Raw genomic sequence first — 19,633 nt, forward strand, 5'->3', positions numbered from 1 at the left:
AGCCTCGCCCGCACGCCGGCAGCGGGCACAGAGCCGAGGCCAATCGCAGCCCGCTGCCGCCGCTCGCGCAGACCCCGCCTCCCGACCACGGGCCAATCCCAGCCCAGCAGCCCCCAGCCCGCACGCCGACCCCGCCTCCCGGACTTCGCACCGCGGCCCCGGCCCCCGCCGGCTGCCCAGTAAGTACACCTGGGCCCCGCCCCCTGGCCGCCACGTGACCACCCCCGGCCCGACCCATTGGCCGGCGGCCCCTTTCCCCTCCCCCCTCCGCCCCTTTCCACCGGCCGCGGGAAATCAAACGGGCCGGTCGCGCCCCAACTGCCACCTGGCCTCTGCGCGAAGGGCGGGGCCGTGGCCGCGGCGCCAAGGTTGCCCGTGACAACCTGAGCGAGGGGCGGGAGTCTGCAGCCTCGGTTCTGGCAGTGAGTAGCACTGATCGCCTCCACCCTCGAGACCGACCTTGCCCGTATGCTGCCAGGGGCAGACGCCTTCCGGCCACCGCTGCCCTTGGCACCCTCTCCCCACAAGACGGCCCTGCACACCCTGGGGCTGCGGGGTCCGCCGCCGGATAGGCTGGAAAGCGCAGCAGAATGGATTTCCCGGCTCACACTTGCTCCCATAAGCCAGGACCCCCCACTCTTTTCTTTCTTTCTTTTTTTTTTTTTTTTTTTTTTTTTGAGACAGGGTCTCGCTCTGTCGCCCAGACTAGAGTGCAGTGGCGCGATCTCAGCTCTCTACAACCTCCGTCTCCCGGATTCAAGCGATTCTCCTGCCTTGAGCCACCTCAAAGTGGCTCCTGGCCTGCCTCTACCTATGTCTGTATTGGAAACAAAGTTTACAAGTAGTACAATGTGCAACTCTTCGCTGAGTTGGGTGTGTTTCTTTCTTTGTTTTGACACAAAGTCTCCCTCTGTCGCCCAGGCTGGAGCGCAGTGCGTGATCTGGGCTCACTGCAGCCTCCGCCTCCCGGATTCAAGCGATTCTCCCTCCTCAGCCTCCTGAGTACCTGGAATGACAGGAGTGCGCCACCACAGCCCGGCGAATTTTTGTATTTTTAGTAGAGATGGGGTTTCACCATATTGGTCAAGCTGGTCTCGAATTCCTGACCGGTGACCCACCCGCCTCAGCCTCCCAAAGTGTTGGGATGACAGGCGTGAGTCACTGTGCCCAGACTTCCTGAGTTTTGATCAATGTGTCCACCTATGTGGCCCATGCCGACTGCTGCAGCTCTGATGTCTACCGCCCTAGACTGGCTTTGGGGTCTCTCACATCTGCCTGCCGGGGGCTGTGGTCTCCGGTCAGGCGTCAAGCTCCAGCGGACTCGAGGCCTTTTGCACATGCAGTTTCCTCTGCCGAGAACACGCCTTCGTGTCCCAGGGTGGCTCTCTTCAAGTAGCAGCTTACATACGACTCTTCGCGATCGCACCATTCCTTCTTTTTCTGATGGCATTTTTGAAAATATGACACGATCCTGACCATTTGCTTATTTTATTTCCCTGCACACGGTGGGCTGTAAACTCCACAGCAGTAAGAGCCTTGTAGTTAAGCCGGACGCCTGCAGCAGTGCCTGGTACAACGTACACGTTCAATATTTATCGAATACATGAACAGCCCCCATTCCACAGATGAGAGGACTGAGGGGCAGTGAGAGGCTTGTACCAGGTTTCTCGGGAGCCTGGGAAGATTAAGAAAATGGGCCGGGCGCGGTGGCTCACGCCTGTAATCCCAGAAAAACGAGGCTCCAGCAGTATCTCCTCCCTAGGGCCGCCTCCCCCACCAGGGAGGACGCGGATGCGCGATGTATTTTTAGCCAGGGCAGCGCGCCCCGGGGCAGCACACGTGCCCCCAGGCGCTGCTGGGCCAGCCCCAAGTGCGCTTCCCAAGGGCTGGCGTCCTCCGCGTCCCCTTCGGGGCCAGCGGCCCACAGCAGCTGCAGTCGCCTCTCCCGGTCCCGGCGCGCCCTCTGCCGGCCGCTCCCGGAGGCCGCCGGATTCCGCTTCCTCGCTGACCCTCCACTTGCTATGTCGCTTGCTGCACCCCTCCCGCCCTTTCAGAGTTGAAGATTCTGATTTCCGGGGCATCGGGCTCAGTGGACAGAAAAAGAGAAGAGACGAGAAAACAATTAAGTCGCAAGATGAGGCCGTGAAGCATACAAGAATGACCACTGGCCTTAGACTGTTAAGGACCGACTTACCCGTCCCTAGCTCTGAGCTCAAGGAATTGGAGAAGCCTAAGACCAAGGCTGGGGAAGGCAAGCAAGAAACCTCAGTAGTGACCGCTGCAGCAAAAGAATCCCATGGAAGGCACAGATGGAGCTCAGGAGCCGGCCAGTTAGCTATAGGCTGGAGGGTGAGAAGAGAGGACATAGGAAGGGAAGCTGAACTCTTTTTGGAGTAAGATTAAGAAAATGGACAGGGCGCGGTGGTTCACGCCTGTAATCCCAGCACTCTGGAATGAGGAGGCTGGTGTGTCACCTGTGGTCAGGACTTCAAAATAGGCCTGGCCAACATGGTGAAATCCCCATATCTACTAAAAAACCAAAAACTGGCTAGGCGCGGTGGCTCACGCCTGTAATCCCAGCACTTTGGGAGGCTGAAGCGAGTGGATCACAACGTCAGGAGTTCGAGACCAGTCTGGGTAATATGGTGAAACCCCATCTCTACTGAAAAATACAAAAAATTGGCCAGGTGCGGTGGCTCACGCCTGTAATCCCAGCACTTTGGGAGGCCGAGACGGGCGGATCACGAGGTCAGGAGATCGAGACCAGCCTGACTAACACGGTGAAACCCTGTCTTTACTAAAAACAAACAAACAAACAAACAAACAAACAAAAAACCCAAAAAATTAGCCTGGTGTTGTGGCGGGTGACTGTAGTCCCAGCTACTTGGGAGGCTGAGGCAGGAGAATGGCGTGAACCCGGGAGGTGGAGCTTGCAGTGAGCCGAGATCCCGCCACTGCACTCCAGCCTGGGTGACAGAGGGAGACTGTGTCAAAAACAACAACAACAACAACAACAAAAACCCAGCATGGTGGTGTGCGCCTGTAATCCCAGCTACTCGGGAGGCTGAGGCAGGAGAATCTCTTGAGCCCGGGAGGCAAAGGTTGCAGTGATTTCAGTGATCTGAGATCACGCCACTGCACTCCACCAGGCTGGGCGACAGAGTGAGACTCTGTCAAAAAAAAAAAAAAAAAAAGTGGCCGGGCGCGGTGGCTCACGCCTGTAATCCCAGCACTTTCAGAGGCCGAGGTGTGTGACTCACCAGGTCAGGAGGTCGAGGCCATCCTGACTAACATGGTGAATCTCCGTGTCTACTAAAAATACAAAAAATTAGCCAGGCTTAGTGGCAGGTGCCTGGAGTCCCAGCTACTCAGGAGGCTGAGGCAGGAGAATGGCGTGAACCCGGGAGGCGGAGCTTGCAGTGAGCCGAGATCACACCACTGCACTCCAGCCTGAGCAACAAGGTGAGACTCCGTCTGAAAAAAAAAGAAAGAAAGAAAAAGAAAAGAAAAGAAAATGTGAGGATGTGAGAAGACCAGAGGTGGGAGCGTTGCAGGGAAATGTACTCCTGGCTGTAACAACAGCTACACTGGCAACAGCTCAACAGCTGTGTGCTCTCCATCCCCATGAAGGAGAATTCGCAGATACCACGGAGAGATGCAGCTCATTGTCCTCTTCAGTTGAAGGATTTGTGCATGTAATTTTCTTTTTCTTTTCTTTTCTTTTTTTTTTTTTTTTTTTGAGATGGCGTCTCGCCCTGTTGCCCAGGCTGGAATGCAATGGCACGATCTCATCTCACTGCAAGCTCCGACTCCCGAGTTCACGCCATTCTCCTGCCTCAACCTCCCGAGTAGCTGGGACTACAGGCGCCCACTGCCACCATGCCCAGCTAATTTTTTGTATTTTTAGTAGAGACAGGGTTTCACCGTGCTAGACAGGACGGTCTCGATCTCCTGACGTGTGATCTGCCTGCCTCGGCCTCCCAAAGTGCTGGGATTACAGGCGTGAGCCACCGCACCTAGCCTTTTTCTTCTTTGAGACAGGGTCTCACTCTGTCACCCAGGCTGGAGTGCAGTGGCACCATCTCAGTTCATTACAGCCTCCACCTTGAAAGCTCAAGTGATCCTCCCATCTCAACCTCCCCCCTATAGTTAACTGGCCCACTCCTGAGCTGGAACTACAGGCATGTGCCACCACGCCCAGATAATTTTTTTGGACTTTTTTTTTTTTTTTTTTTTTTTTTGAGACGGAGTCTCGCTCTGTCACCCAGGCTGGAGTGCAGTGGCCGGATCTCAGCTCACTGCAAGCTCCGCCTCCTGGGTTTACGCCCTTCTCCGGCCTCAGCCTCCCGAGTAGCTGGGACTACAGGCGCCCGCCACCTCGCCCGGCTAGTTTTTTGTATTTCTTAATAGAGACGGGGTTTCACCGTGTTAGCCAGGATGGTCTCGATCTCCTGACCTCGTGATCCGCCCGTCTCGGCCTCCCAAAGTGCTGGGATTACAGGCTTGAGCCACCGCGCCTGGCCTTTTTTGGACTTTTTATAGAGAGGGGGTTTCACCCTGGGTGAACTCCTGGGCTCAAGCCATTGCCCACCTTGGCCTTCCAAAGTGCTTGGATTGCAGGCGAGAGCCACCAAGCCTGGCCATAATTTTCTGGTTATTTAAATATTTTTAAGTACTATAGATAACAAGGACTCCAGGCATTCTAGTGAAAAGGCTTCCTTCTTTTTCTGTCACTTCCTTTCCATTAGTTGCTGCTCACCTGAAGTGTCCTCTACCTGTTTTATTCATTACTTAAAAACAAAAACAGGCTGGGTGCAGTGGCTCATGTTTTTAATCCCAGCACTTTGGGAGGCCAAGGCAGGAGAGTTGCTTGAGCTCATGAGCTCAAGACCAACCTGGGCAACATAATGAGACCCCGTCTCTACAAAAAATACAAAAATTAACCAAAGTTCATGACACACACCTGTAGCCCCAGCTACCTGGGAGGCTGAGGTGGGAGGATTGCTTGAGCCTAGGAGGTCAGGGCTGCAGTGAGTGGTGACTGTGCCCCTGCAGTTTAGCTGAGTGACAGAGTGAGACCCTATCTCAAAAAGTAAAACAAAATGTAAAACAGGCTGGGCATGGTGGCTCACACCTGTAATCCCAGCATTTTGGGAGGCCAAGGTGGGAGGATCACTTGAGGTCAGGAGTTCAAAACCAGCCTGACCAACATGGTGAAACCCTGTCTCTAATAAAAATACACAAATGTAGCTGGGCATGGTGACACATGCCTGTAATCCCAGCTACTCCAGAGGCTGAGGCAGGAGAATTGCTTGAACCCGGGAGGCAGAGGTTGCAGTGAGCCGAGATCGTGCCATTGCACTAGCCTGGGTAATGAGAGCGAAATTGCGTCTCAAAAAGCAAAACAAAACAAACTCCTGCTTTCTCGACTATTGCCCTGTACATCTCCATTATTTGAACACCAAATTTCCTGAAACCAGTCTTTGCTGTGTTTACTTCAACTTTCTTTCACACCCCACCAACCCAAACCTGGTTTCTGCCCCATCACTGCACTGCAACAGCTTCAGCAGTGACCCGCTGTCCCTTTTCAGTTGAGACATGCAGTGGATGGCTCTGGTTCCCTTTGGACACCGTCAAATGAAGTATTCCTGCCACAGCTTCCACAACCCAACCTTCCCTGTCTCCTCACACCTCTCCTGTTATGCTTGTTTTCTCCTTCTCCAACCCCAGTGTTTCCTAGGCTGTGTTTTCCTGTCATCTCCTTCTTCTTCTTTTTTTTTTTTTTTTTTTTTTTTTTTTTTGAGATGGAGTCTCATTCTGTCACCCAGGCTGGAGTGCAGTAGCATGATCTCAGCCCACTGCAACCTCTGCCTCCCGGGTTCAAGTGAATTTGAGTAGAGTAGAGTAGCTGGGATTTCAGGCACGTCCAACTAGTTTTTGTATTTTTAGTAGAGATAGAGTTTCACTATGATGGCCAGGGTGGTCTCGAACTCCTGACCTCAAGTGATCACTTACTTCGGCCTCCCAAAGTGCTGGGATTACAGACGTGAGCCACTGCGCCCGGACAGCCCTTCTTTAGGTTGTTCTATCCATTTCCCTGGCTTCAGTGACCACTTTCTGATGGCTCTCAAACTTGTGTCTCCACTCCTGAGTCCCTCCCACCTGCTACCAGACCCCCACGTCAGGTAGTCTCTAGCCAACAGCTCCTAAGGCTTCTGGAAACTTGAGTCCAAGTCTAAGCTCCTCTTTTTCCTCCCTGCATTCTCCCACCTCACTGAGTTTAGGTCATCACCACTTATCCACAGTCGTTTTGTGTAGAACAGTCTTCCTGGAGGCCCAGGTTTAGCACAATAAAGGTGAAGATTTGTGTGATCAAATTGAGATAATATTTGAACGATTGAAAAAATGGTGTCAGCTGAGCGTGGTGGCTCATGCCTGTAATCCCAAGACTTTTGGAGGCCCAGGTGGGAGGAATGCGTGAGCCCAGGAGTTTGAGATTAGCCTGGGCAACATAGCAAGACCCTGTCTTTACAAAAACTTAAAAAAAAAAAAATTAGCTGGACATGGTGGTGCACTCTAGCTACTCAGGAGGCTGAGTTAGGAGGATCACTTGAGCCTGGGAAGTCCAAGCTGTGGTGGGCCGTGTTCACACCACTGCACTGTAGTCTGGGCAACAGAGTGAGACCCTGGCTCAAAAAAAAAAGAAAAGAAAAGATGATGTCACCTCTAGCCCCTGGTGCCATCTACTCCCAGAAACTTTTCACTCCAACTTTTTTGTTGCAGCCCAATCAGAGTTTACCTCTTCTCTCTCCTAATAACTGCTCTCTTATTTCCCAACAGCTACAGTGTTTCATACCCACAGTGTCCATCTTATCCTCTCCCATTGACTGATTGAGACAGAGTTTTGCTCTTGTTGCCCAGGCTGCAGTACAGTGGCACATCTTGGCTCACTGCAACCTCTGCCTCCTGGGTTCAAGCAATTCTCTTGCCTCAGCCTCGCAAGTAGCTGGGACTACAGGCGTGAGCCACTGCGCCTGGCCACACGTTTATTCCTTTTTTTTTTTTTTTTTTTTTTTTTTTGAGACGGAGTCTCGCTCTGTCGCCCAGGCTGGAGTGCAGTGGCGCGATCTCGGCTCACTGCAAGCTCCGCCTCCCGGGTTCACGCCATTCTCCTGCCTCAGCCTCCCGAGTAGCTGGGACTACAGGCGCCCACAACCGCGCCCGGCTAATTTTTTGTATTTTTAGTAGAGATGGGGTTTCACCGTGGTCTCGATCTCCTGACCTTGTGATCCGCCCGCCTCGGCCTCCCAAAGTGCTGGGATTACAGGCGTGAGCCACCGCGCCCGGCCCACATGTTTATTCTTTGTTTTGTTTTTTTTTTTTTTTTTTTTTTTTGAGACGGAGTCTTGCTCTGTCACCCAGGCTGGAGTGCAGTGGCCAGATCTCAGCTCACTGCAAGCTCCGCCTCCCGGGTTCACGCCATTCTCCTGCCTCAGCCTTCCGAGTAGCTGGGACTACAGGCGCCCGCCACCTCGCCCGGCTAGTTTTTTGTATTTTTTAGTAGAGACAGGGTTTCACCGTGTTAACCAGGATGGTCTCGATCTCCCGACCTCGTGATCCGCCCGTCTCGGCCTCCCAAAGTGCTGGGATTACAGGCTTGAGCCACCGCGCCCGGCCTACACGTTTATTCTTTAGCTGCTCTTTCCACTGTCATTCTCTCTTTGCAGGCTCAGCTAGCACTCTGTCAAAGCCTTTACATTTTCTCTAGCCTCTACCTCCTTGTCTTATCTGCTGTATCTTTTTGTGTGCATTTTCAGTTTCTCTAAATAACATCTTGCTATAGATTTTGTTCTGATCTTATTTGCAATTAGTACTGTGTTGTTAAAATCCACCCGTGCTCTATGACGATCAAAGCTATTGCTGCACCATGCTCTGCAGTATGAGTTGTGCCACATTTTACCTGCTCACATTTCCACTGAGGAGCACCCATGGCACCTCCAGTTCTCAACCACAACAAATCATATAGCAGTGAACTTTTTTTTTTTTTTCCCCAGACATGGTCTTGCTCTGTCATCCCAGCTGGGGTGCAGTGGCATGACCACAGGTCACTCCAGTCTTGACCTCCTGTACTCAAGTGATCCTCCCACCTCAGCCTCCTGACCTCAAGTGATCCGACTACAGGTGCATGCCACCACGCCTGACTAATTTTTAATTTTTTGTTTGAAATGGAGTCTTGCACTGTTGTTCAGATTGGAGTGAAGTGGCACGATCTTGGCTCACTGCAACCTCCGCCTCCCAGGTTCAAGCAATTCTCATGCCTTAGCCTCCTGAGTAGCTAGGATTGCAGGTGCATGCCACCACGCCTGGCTAATTTTTGTATTTTTAGTAGAGACAGGGTTTCACCATGTCGGCCAGGCTGGTCTCAAACTCCTGACCTCAAGCAATCCACCTGTCTCGGCTTCCCAAAGTGCTGGGATTACAGGCGTAAGCCACTGCACCCGGCTAACTTTTTAATTTTTTTTTTTTTTTTTTTTTTGAGACAGCGTTTCGCTCTGTCACCCAGGCTGGAGTGCAGTGGCGCTATCTCGGCTCACTGCAAGCTCCGCCTCCCGGGTTCATTGAGACAGAGTTTTGCTCTTGTTGCCCAGGCTGGAGTACAGTGGCACATCTTGGCTACTGCAACTTCTGCCTCCTGGGTTCAAGCGATTCTCTTGCCTCAGCCTCCCGAGTAGCTGGGACTACAGGTGTCCACCACCACACCCGGCTAATTTTTTGTGTTTTTAGTAGAGACGGGGTTTCACTGTGTTAGCCAGGATGGTCTCAATCTCCTGACCTCATGATCCGTCCGCCTCACCTTCCCAAAGTGCTGGGATTACAGGTGTGAACCAACGTGGCCAGCCTAATTTTTTAATTTTTTATTTGCAGAGACACGATCTTGCTATGTTGCCCAGGCTGGGCTCAAGTGATCCTCCTATCTCAACCTCCCAAGCAACTGGGATTACAGGCACATGCCACTGAGCCCAGCTATTACTTGATATTTTCTTGTTTGTATTTTCTTGTTTATAATTTGTAAGCTTGGAATCTTATCTGTCTTGTTCACTGCTATATTATCAGCTCCTGAAACAGTACCTGGCACCTAGTAAGTGACCAGTGAATATATGGCTGAATGAATGAAGGCAGAAAGGTTTGTCTAAAATGCATTTCTTTTTCTAGCAATACTTCCTCACGTTAAATATTTACATTCCCTATGATCAGGCAATTCATCCTCTGGGCACGTGACCTGAAGAGATTCTTTTACAGAAGACATACATGAGGCTGGGTGCAGTGGCTCATGCCTGTAATCCCTGTACTTTGGGAGGCCGAGGTGGGCGGATCACCTGAGGTCAGGAGTTCAAGACCAGCATGGCCAACATGGTGAAACCCCGTCTCTACTAAAAATACAAAAAAATTAGCAGGACGTGGTGGCAGGCGCCTATAATCCCGGCTACTGGGGAGGCTGAGGGAGGAGAATCGCTTGAACTCGGAAGGTGGAGGTTGCGGGGAGCCAAGATCATCCCACTGCACTCCAACCTGGGCAATGGAGCGAGACTCTGTCTCAAAAAAAAAAGACCTCCATGAGAATGAAGCTGGGAAGTTAGAGGCGACCTGGGCATCCATCTCTGAGAGTGTGAGGGTGAAATGTGGGTATATACTGTGGAGTGTCATGCAGCAATCAGAAGTACCAGGTTAGGTGTACACATGACACCATGGATGGATTTTTTTTTTTTTTTTTCTTAAGACAGAGTCTTGCTCTTGTTGCCCAGGCTGGAGTGCAATGACGTGATCTCGGCTCACTGCAACCTCCACCTCCCGGGTTCAAGTGATTCTCCTGCCTCAGCCTCCTGAGTAGCTGGGATTACAGGCACCCACCACCACGCCTGGCTAATTTTTTTGTGTGTTTTTAGTAGAGATGGGGTTTCACCGTGTTGGGTAGGCTGGTCTTGAATTCCTGACCTCGTGATCCACCCGCCTTTGCCTCCCAAAATGCTGGGATTACAGGCGTGAGCCAGTGCGCCTAGCCGCCAGGATGCATCCTAAAAACACATTGCTTAGAGAAAAAGGGTGAGAAATAAGATGAAACATATACAACAGGTGGGGGGCGGTGGCTCACGCCTATAATCCCAGCACTTTGAGAGGCTGAGGTGGGATGATTGTTTGCAGCCAGGAGTTTGAGACCAGCCTGGGCCACATAGGGAAACTCCATCTCAACAAATAATTTTAAAAATTAGCCAGGCATGGTGGCACACACCTGCAGTCCCAGCTACTTGGGAGGGGCTAAGGTGGGAAGATTGCTTGGGCCTAGGAGGTAAAGGCTACAGTGAGCTATGATCCTGCCACTGCACTCCAGCCTGGGTGACACAGCGAGACCCTGTCTCAATAAAAAGTAAAAAAAAAAAAAAAAATATATATATATATATATATATATATATATACACACACACACACACACAATGACATGACACACATAAAAAGAATCATTCCCACAAACAACAAACCATGTCTCTCAGAGTATATCAAAAACAAAACGTATGCAACATTGTAATTGCTTGCGGAGGAGCAGGGAAGTAAATGGGGTTGGGGGTGTTATAAAAGAAAAAAAATCAAGCCAATGGAGGAATGAATGAAATGTTCTGTCCTGCTTAAAACTCTCCAGTGACTTCTCATTGAAAACTCATAGGTAGGCCGGGCGCGGTGGCTCAAGCCTGTAATCCCAGCACTTTGGGAGGCCGAGACGGGCGGATCACAAGGTCAGGAGATCGAGACCATCCTGGCTAACACGGCGAAACCCCGTCTCTACTAAAAACACAAAAAATTAGCCGGGCGAGGTGGCGGCGCCTGTGGTCCCAGCTACTCGGGAGGCTGAGGCAGGAGAATGGCGGGAACCCGGGAGGCGGAGCTTGCAGTGAGCTGAGATCCGGCCACTGCACTCCAGCCTGGGCGACAGAGCGAGACTCCATCTCAAAAAAAAAAAAAAAAAAAAGAAAACTCATAGGTAAAGCTCAAGCCCTTTAGCTTAATTCTAAAGGCCCAAGATCTAATCCACTACCACCCTGCCCACCCAGGTCTCAAGCACGGCCTCCTGACCAGTCTTCCTGACATTGCTACAAGTGGCTATTTCAGTTTAACTAAAATAAGACTTAAAATTCAGTTCCTAAGTCTCACCAGCCACATTTCGCAAGCTCAATAGCCATATGAGGCTCATGGATACCGTATTAGCACGGATAGAGAACACGTCCACCCTCAGAGAAAGGCCTAGCAGACAGCACTGCTGTTCAACCAACTCTATTTTTTACTTTTATTTTTTTGAGACAGGGTCTCATTCTGTCGCCCAGGCTGGAGTGCAGTGGCACAATCACGGCTCACTGCAGCCCTGACCTTCCCAGGCTCACACGATCCTCTCGCCTCAGCCTCTGGAGTAGCTGGGACTACAGGTTCACATCACCACCCCCGGTTAATTTTTGTAGTTTTGGTAGAGACAGATTTCGCCATGTTGCCCAGGCTGGTGTCTAGCTCTCGGGCTCAACTGATGCCCTCACCCTTGGCCTCCCAAAATGTTAGGATTATAGGCATGAGCCATCATGCCTGGCTTCAACCATCTCTGTGAATCTCAGTACTCAGGATACTAAATCTTCTGTTCTAAAAGTTTCGGAGATAGTTTCCTATTTGAATTAATTTCACTGAGATTTCTTGAGTGCTTTCCTCTGACCATCTGGACTGGGAGACAAGTGCACCAGTAACTATCATATCTCAGCGCTGGTTAGCAACTCTGTGGGTTACCTTCTAAAAATATTTCACATAGTTTACAATAAAATATGCATATTCCTTTATTTCTTCAACAAACATTTATTGAGCACCTATTGTGTGCCAGGTGCTAAAATGTGTTAAGGTACAGTAGTGAATTAGACATACAAGATCCCTGTGGCAGGCTGGGAGCACTGACTCACGCCTGTAATCCCAGCATTTTGGGAGGCCGAGGCAGGTGGATCATCTGAGGTCAGGAGTTTGAGACCAGCCTAACTAACATGTTGAAACCCTGTCACTACTAAAAATACAAAAATTAGCTGGGCTTGGTGGCATGCACCTGTAAATCCCAGCTACTCAGAAGGCTGAGGCAGGAGAATCATTTGAACCTGGGAGGCGGAGGTTGCAAGTGAGCCGAGATTGCACCACTGCACTCCAGCCTGGGTAACAGAGCAAAAGTCCTGTTGCCAGGCTGGTCTTGAATTTATGGCCTGAAGCAATCCTCCTGCCTCAGCCTCCAGAGTAGCTGAGATTATAGGCATGCGCAACTACACCTGGCAGTTTTCAAGAATATCTGAATTCTAATCATGGTGAGTGGGTGTAACCACAAGGAAGTAGGAAATAAATGTGTATGTCATTAAGACAAGCTAGAACCCAAACAATTGTATTTGAATCTTTTCTTCTTTCCTTCTCTCTTTCTCTTTCTTTCTTTCTTTCTTTCTTTTTTTTGATGGAGTTTCGCTCTTGTTGCCCAGGTTGGAGTGCAATCTTGGCTCACCGCAACTTCCACCTACCAGGTTGATTCTCCTGCCTCAGCCTCCCAAGTAGTTGGGATTACAGGCATGCACCACCATGCCCAGCTAATTTTGTATTTCTAGTAGAGACGGGGTTTCTCCATGTTGGCCAGGCTGGTTTCAAACTTCTGACCTCAGGTGATCCGCCTGCCTCAGCCTCCCAAAGTGCTGGGATTATAGGAGTGAGCCACAGCACCAGGCCATTTCTTTCTTTCTTTCTTTTCTTTTTTTTTTTTTTGTGTGTGTGTGTGTGTGAGACAGAGTTTCTCTCTTGTTACCCAGTCTGGAGTGCAATGGCACAATCTCAGCTTACTGCAACCTCCACCTCCTCGGTTCAAGCAATTCTCCTGCCTCAGCTTCCTGAGTAGCTGGGATTACAGGCATGTGCCACCGTGCCTGGCTAATTTTTGTACTTTTAGTAGAGACGGGGTCTTGCCACGTTGACCAGACTGGTATCAAACTCCTGACCTCAGGTGATCTGCCCACCTCAACCACCCAAAGTGCTAGGATTATAGGGGTTAGCCACCGCGCCCAGCCAAATCATTTCTCTCTCTTTTTTTTTTTTTTTTTTTTTTTTTTTTGAGCCTCCTGAGTAGCTGAGATTACAGGCATGTGCCACCACACCTGGCTAATTTTTTTGGATTTTTATTTTTTTAATTTTTTTAGGAGATGGAGTCTCGCTGTGTCACCTAGGCTGGAGTGCAGTGGCTCAATCTCAGCTCACTGCAACCTCCACCTCCTGGGTTCAAGCCATTCTCCTGCTTCAGCCTCCCGAGTAGCTGGGACTACAGGTGAGCACCACCACACCCAGCTAATTGTTGTATTTTTAGTAGAGATGGGGGTTTCACCATGTTGGCCAGGCTGGTCTCGAACTCCTGACCTCAAGTGATTTGCCCGCCTGGGCCTCCCAAAGTGCTAGGATTACAAGCTTGAGCCACCATGCCCGCTTGTGTATTTTTTTTTTTTTTAAGTAGAGACAGTGTTTCACCATATTGGCCAGGCTGGTCTCGAACTCCTGACCTCGTGATCCACCTGCCTCGGTGTCCCAAAGTGCTGGGATTATAGGTGTGAGCCACCGTGCCTGGCTGAATCATTTCTCAAGGAGGAAACTTTTTTTTTTTTTTTTCTTGAGACAAAGTCTCACTCTGTCGCCCAGGCTGGAGTGCAGTGGTGCGATCTCAGCTCGCTGCAACCTCTGCCTCCTGGGTTCAAGTAATTCTCCTGCCTCAGCCTCCCGAGTAGCTGGAACTACTGGTGCGTGCCACCACACCCGGCTTATTTTTTTGTATTTTTAGTAGAGAGGGGGTTTCACCGTGTTAGCCAGGATGGTCTCGATCTGCTGACCTCTGATCCGCCTGCCTCGGCCTCCCAAAGTGCTGGGATTACAGGCGTGAGCCACCGCACCCGGCTCAAGAAGGAAACTTCTATGTGAACAGAAGACAAATGCTTAATATGTAAATTAGACAGAAGGTCAGGTTGGGCGCAGTGGCTCACACCTATAATCCCAGCACTTTGGGAGGCCGAGACAGGTGCATCATGAGGTCAGGAGTTTAAGACCAGCCTAACCAAGATGATGAAACCCCGTCTCTACTAAAAATACACAAATTAGCCGGGCATGGTGGTGGCACGCACCAGTAGCGAGACTCCATCTCAAACAAAAAAAAAAAAAAGAAAAAAAAGAAGGTCAAAGAGAGGCTCTCCAACAGTTTTCAGAGAAGCCCTGATCCATGGTTATTAATATTCCAGGATTCTTCTTGAAGAGAAGACAGGCCTTTTTTACACTAAAGACAAATGTACTAAGCTCTTAGAGTTGTATGGTACTAGTCCTGAAGGAGGTGCAGCTAATTACCTTGCCTTGATTTCAAGGCTCTTTGAGCTTTGTCTTTTCACTCCCCCTCCTCCGCCCCACGAGATGAATTTTCGCTCTTGTTGCCCAGGCTAGAGGCAATGTCGCAATCTCGGCTCACAGCAACCTCCACCTCCCGGGTTCAAGTGATTCTCCTGCCTCAGCCTCCCGAGTAGCTGGGATTACAGGCATGCGCTACCATATCCGGCTCATTTTCTTTTTCTTTTTTTTTCTTTTTAGTAGAGATGGTGTTTCTCCACATTGGTCAGGCTGGTCTCAAACTCCTGATCTCAGGTGATCTGCCCACCTCAGCCTCCCAAAGTGCTGGGATTACAGGCGTGAGTCACTGCACCTGGTCTCATTTTTTTTTTTTTTTTTTTTTTATAGAGAGAGAATGAACAGATGGACCAACCAATATGGATATTCCATTGTCTTAGGTAATTTCAATTCATTTGTAAATAATCTGATACTGCCATATCTTTGTCAGTCTATTATGAATCTGGTTAGCTTAAGTCAGGTGTATCTTTATTCAACATTAAATTGATATTTATAACATACCAAGTATATGCCAGGCACAATTCTAGGAGCTGAGTACATGGTAGTGAACAAAACAAACAGGTTCCCATCCCTTATACAGATTTATTCTAATGAGGAAAACTAGACATTAATAAAATAATTATATAAATATATGAATATCAACAATAAATGCTATGTTTGCTGTGACAGCATGTAACACAGGAAGCTGACTTAGTATGCTAGGTCAAGAAAGGATTCCCTGAGGAAGTCACTTGAGTTGGCCAAAGAAATGTGGACCTTTCAAAGCTGAAGACTGTACCGCGGACTGTGGTGATTCCATAGACACAACACCACTGGTGGCCTTCCCAGGGCTTATCTTGTCATGCCACAATTCTACATGATATTTTGCCCTTGTTTTTCTCTGTGTATGCCTCAGTCTTCTGTCCAGATTATCTATGCTTCTAGATTGAATGGACGCTCCTGGGGGCTGTGAATACCCAACCCCTTTTTGATATCATGGAGCTTCTGCCTTACCCTTAGCTTGGTCAAGACACTTAGTCAATGTCTCAGAGAAATGAACTGGTTAAGACTGTCAGGCTGAGCGCAGCGGCTAACGCCTGTAATTCCAACACTTTGGGAGGCGGAGGCAGGCAGATCACCTGAGGTCAGGAGTTTGAGAACAGCCTGGCCAACATGGTGAAACCCCATCTCTACTAAAAATACAAAAAAAAAAAAAAAAAAAAAAAAAAAATTAGCCAGGTGTAGTGGCACACACCTGTAGTCCCAGCCACTTGGGAGGCTGAGGCAGGAGAATCGCTTGAACCCAGGAAGCAGAGGTTGCAGTGAGCTGAGATTGTGCTACTAGAGTGAAAACTCTTGTCTAAAAAAAAAAAAAAAAAGCCTGTTGGCCAGGCACCGTGGCTTATGCCTATAATCCCAGCAGTTTGATCACTGGAGCCCAGGAGTTCAAGACCAGCCTGAGCAACATGATGAAACCTCATCTCCACAAAAATTACAAAAATTAGCCGGAGGCAGTGGTGTGCACCTGTAGTTCCAGCTACTCAGGAGGCTGAGGTGGGCGGATCACCGGACTCTGGGAGGCAGAGGCTGCAGTGAGTCATGATGGTGACACTGCACTCCAGTCTGAATGACAGAGTGAGACCCTGTCTCAAAAAGAAAAAAAAAAAAAAGTGGCTGGGTGTGGTGGCTCATGCCTGTAATCCCAACAATTTGGGAGGCGGAGGCAGATGGATCACCTGAGGTCAGGAGTTTGAGACCAGCCTGGTCAACATGGTGAAACCTCGACTCTACTAAAAATACAAAAAATTAGCCGGGCATGGTGGCACGTGCCTGTAATCCCAGCTACTCAGGAGGCTGAGGTGGGAGAATCGCTTGAACCCAGGAGGCGGAGGTTGCAGTGAGCCAAGATCTCACCATTACACTCCAGAGTGAGACTCCATCTCAAAAAATAAATAAATAAAAGTGACCAGGCACCGTGGCTCACACCTGTAAATCCAGCAGTTTGGGAGGCTGAGGCGGGCGAATCACGAGGTCAGGAGTTCAAGACCAGTGTGGCCAACATGGTGAAACTTTGTCTCTACTAAAAGTATAAAAAATTAGCCGGGCGTGGTGGCAGGTGCCTGTAATCCCAGCTACTCAGGAGGCTGAGGCAGGAGAATTGCTTGAACCCGGGAGGCGGAGGTTGCAGTGAGCCGAGATCGCGCCACTGCACTCCAGCTGGAGTGATAGGGCAAGAATCTATCTCAAAAAAAAAAGTAATAATGCTGCTTTGAACATTTATGTACAACATTTCTTTCTCTCTTTTTTTTTTTTTCTGAGACAGGGTTTTACTCTGTTACCCAGGCTGGAGTGCAGTGGTGTGATCACAGCTCACTACAGCCTTGAACTCCTAAGCTCGGGCAATCCTCCCGCTTCAGCCTCCCCAGTAGCTGGGACTACATATACATATGACCACGCCTGGCTAATTTTTAATTTTTTAATTTTTTAATTTTTTTTGTGATGGAGTTTTGCTCTTGTTGCCCAGGCTGGAGTGCAATGGCATGATCTCAGCTCATCGCAACCTCTGCTTCAAGCGATTCTCCTGCCTCGGCCTCCCGATTAGCTGGGATTACAGGCATGCGCCACCACACCAGGTTAATTTTGTATTTGTAGTAGAAATGAGGTTTCTCCATTTTGGTCAGGCTGGTGTCGAACTCCTGACCTCAGGTGATCCACCTGTCTCAGCCTCCCAAAGTGCTGGGATTACAAGCGTGAGCCACCGCGCCCAGCTAGTCTAGATATTTTCTAACAGTGGAATCATAGAATATGCGGCCTTTTGCATCTTGGCTTTTTTCACTTAGCATAATGTTTTCCAATATTCATCCAGTTATATATAGTATGTACTTCATCTCTTTTTAAGGCTAAATAATATTCCACTGTATAGATCTACCACATTTAAAAAACCATTCATCTATTGAAGACATTTGGGTTCTCTCCACCTTTTTTGCTACTGTGAATAACTACTGCTATGAATGCTCACATGCCCAGATTTGCTCTGAGTACCTGTTTTTAATTCATTGGGGAGTATATATACGTTGGAGTGGAACATTGGAGTGGTCACGGGAACAATAAATACTTTGAGAAAAGCAGGTGTTGGACTTTTGAACAATGTACTTACAAAGTTTTATTTTTTCTTTTTTTTTTTTTTACAAAGGAAAGGGCATGAATTTCAGAAAATTGAGGGCAAGTAGCTAGGGGTTAGTGTAACAGGCTACACAAATGTAATAATTCAATCTAGTGTTTGCAGTTCACATGTATCATGTCACAAGACTTTTTTTTTTTTTTTTTAGAAACAAGGCTGCTGCCCAGGCTCAAGTGCAGTGGTGGGGATTACAGCTCACCGAAGCCTCGAACTCCTAGACTCAAGCTATCCCTCTACCTCAGCCTCTCAAGAAAGAAGAGTAGCTAGGTCTACAGGCACCAGCCACTGAGCTGAGCTTTTCTTGTTTTTGTTTTTTTAATTTTTTATTTGTAGAGATGGACCCTTGTTATGTTGCCCAGTCTCATCTGTGACTGCTAGCCTCACGGGAGCCTCCCATCCCCGCCTCGAAAAAAGCTAAGACTACAGGTATGAGCCACTATGCCCAGCCCACGCTGCAGAATTTTTGCAACGTCCTGAAAAATTGGGAAGTTCAGGCATAATTATTCTCATTTTATGGGAAAATAATTAAGGCAGAGCTATCTGAAGTAATTCCTTAAAGACACAAAAGAAGGATGGGTTTCCGTCCTTTTTTTTTTTTTTTTTTTTTTGAGATGGAGTATTGCTCTGTCGCCCAGGCTGGAGTGCATTGGCGAGATCTCGGCTCACTGCAATCTCCGCCTTCTGGGTTCAAGCGATTCTCCTGCCTCAGCCTCCTGAGTAGCTGGGATTACAGGCGCCCGCCACCACGCCCTGCTAATGTTTGTATTTTCAGTGGGGATGGGGTTTCACCATGTTGGTCAGGCTGATCTGGAACTCCTGACCTCAAGTGATCCGCCCGCCTTGGCATCCCAAAGTGCTGGGATTACAGGTGTGAGTCACCGCGCCCGACCACTTGTTTCAGTCTTGTTATCCAACAAGGCAGCCATGAAAGTAGTGCAAGACTGTAGTCCCAGCTACTCGGAGGCTGAGGCAGGAGAATGGCGTGAACCCGGGAGCAGGAGGCGAAGCTTGCAGTGAGCCGAGATCGCGCCACTGCACTCCAGCCTGGGCGACACAGCAAGACTCGGTCTCAAAAAAAAAAAAAAAAAAAAAAAGAAAGTAGTACAAGAAACCCAGGAATTGGAAGAAGACTGCTAAGTGTTGGGAAAAGCGAAATGGGGGGCGGAGTGGGGGAGGGCAAAGAAAATAAAGTTGGGAAAATAGATCGTCTCCAGCCTCACGGTCTCCTATGATTAAGACAATGTCAATGTAATTTAACATACCACTCTCGCTGTGTCGCCCAGGCTGGAGTGCAGTGGGGTGATCTCAGCTCACTACAACCTCCACCTCCTGGGTTCAAGCGATTCTCCTGCCTCTGCCTCCCGAGTAGCTGGGATTACAGGCGCCCGCCACCACGCCTGGCTAATTTTTTTGTATTTTCAGTAGAGACGGGGGTTTCACTACGTTGGCCAGGCTGGTCTTGAACTCCTGAACTTGTGATCTGCCCGCCTGAGCCTCCCAAAGTCCTGAGATTACAGGCCTGAGCCACCGCGCCCGGCCTACCACTATTTTACTTAAGTATTATTTATTTATGTTTTTGAGACTGAGTTTCGCTCTTGTTGCCCAGGTTGGAGTGCAATGGCGCTATCTCGGCTCACGGCAACCTCCACCTCCCGGGTTCAAGCGATTCTCCTGCCCCAGCCTCCCGAGTAGCTGGGATTATAGGTATGCGCCGCCACGCCTGGCTAATTTTGTATTTTTAGTAGAGATAGGGTTTCTCCACGTTGGTCAGGCTGGTCTCGAACTCTCGACCTCAGGTGATCCGCCCGCCTCGGCCTCCCAAAGTGCTGGGATTACAGGTGTCAACCACCGCGCCCAGCCCACCACTCTTTTTTTTATAGACAATTTTTTCTGAAGGCTCTCGTAGACAATTCTTTTGGGAACCGCAGAGCACAGTTGGGGAAAACACAGTAATACCATCTAAGTCTCTTTACTGAGGACCTCAAAGCGGAATGG

General features: G+C 49.4%; 1 long non-coding RNA gene across 1 annotated transcript; it reads left to right on the forward strand.

Moving 5' to 3' along the window:
• The first annotated feature begins 193 nt into the window (after positions 1 to 193).
• Positions 194 to 19,342, forward strand: LOC139359437 (uncharacterized). Its single transcript, XR_011615355.1, has 4 exons — positions 194 to 422; positions 14,809 to 14,858; positions 17,787 to 18,064; positions 19,245 to 19,342. It is a non-coding gene; the product is annotated as an uncharacterized lncRNA (long non-coding RNA).
• Positions 19,343 to 19,633: the final 291 nt, after the last annotated feature.

This window comes from Macaca nemestrina, chromosome 17 (genome assembly GCF_043159975.1).
Source record: "Macaca nemestrina isolate mMacNem1 chromosome 17, mMacNem.hap1, whole genome shotgun sequence".
NCBI lineage: Eukaryota > Metazoa > Chordata > Mammalia > Primates > Cercopithecidae > Macaca > Macaca nemestrina.